We start from the raw sequence: 1536 nt of genomic DNA, 5'->3' as shown, positions 1-1536 counted from the left end.
TCTCTCTCTCTCTCTCTCTCTCTCTCTCTCTCTTCTTCATGGATCTTTAAGATGACAACTCTATGCAGATGCTGTCTTTTATAAGTGTGTCAAAAATTTTAATTTAAAATAAAAACTTAAAAAAACAAACCCTGACAGACATATTGAAATGAAACGAAATAACAAAAAATGAATAAAGAAAAGGATTGTTCAGTGTACTCGTGTTTCACGTCTTCTTTCTTCTTCAAATCACTCTTAAACTCCTGAAACTACACACATTACACGCAAAATACACATTAGACTTTCATTCATACTTTATGACTTCTTCAAAGTATTATACTATGATTTTTATGAAATTTATGACTTTTTTATACTTTTTCGACATATTATAGACTTTTTGGCACTTTGTTGACATACTATACTACGACTTTTTTGTACTTGTTGACATACTATACTACGACTTTATGTACTTTTCTGACATTCTATACTATGACTTTTTGTACTTTTTCGACATACTATACTACGACTTTTTTGTACTTTTTCGAGATACTGTACTATGACTTTTTTGTACTTTTTCGATGTACTATACAATGACTTTTTATACTTTTTCAACATACTGTACTATGACTTTTTATACTTTTTCGACATACTATACTACGACTTTTTTGTACTTTTTCGACATACTGTACTATGACTTTTTATACTTTTTCGATGTACTATACTATGACTTTTTATACTTTTTCGACATACTGTACTATGACTTTTTTGTACTTTTTCGACATACTATACTTTGATTTTTTATACTTTTTCAACATACTATACTATGACTTTTTATACTTTTTCGATGTTCTGTACTATGACTTTTTTGTACTTTTTCGACATACTATACTTTGATTTTTTATACTTTTTCAACATACTATACTATGACTTGTTATACTTTTTCATCATACAAATATATGTATTTTTTTTAATACTTTTTCAACATAATGTACTATGACTTTTTATACTTTTTCAACATACTATACTATTACTTTGTATTTTGTTGACATACTATACTATGACTTTTTTGTACTTTTTTGACATACTATACTATGACTTTTTATACTTTTTCAACATCCTGTACTAAGGGTTTTTGTACTTTTTGACATACTATACTATGACGTTTTTGTACTTTTTCGACATACTATACTATGACTTTGTATTTTGTTGACATACTATACTATGACTTTTTGTTTTTTTTCGACATACTATACCTCTGATTTTTTATACTTTTTCAACATCCTGTACTATTAGTTTGTATTTTGTTGACATACTATACTATGACTTTTTTGTACTTTTTTGGCATACTATACTATGACTTTTTATACTTTTTCAACATCCTGTACTATGAGTTTTTGTACTTTTTGACATACTATACTATGACGTTTTTGTACTTTTTCGACATACTATACTATGACTTTTTATACTTTTTCGACATACTATATTATGACTTTTTTGTACTTTTTTAACATACTTTACTATTACTTTGTATTTTTTTGACATACTATACTATGACTT

The sequence above is a fragment of the Etheostoma cragini genome, chromosome 15 (genome assembly GCF_013103735.1).
Source record: "Etheostoma cragini isolate CJK2018 chromosome 15, CSU_Ecrag_1.0, whole genome shotgun sequence".
Classification (NCBI taxonomy): domain Eukaryota; kingdom Metazoa; phylum Chordata; class Actinopteri; order Perciformes; family Percidae; genus Etheostoma; species Etheostoma cragini.
This window is presented reverse-complemented; position numbering follows the sequence as displayed.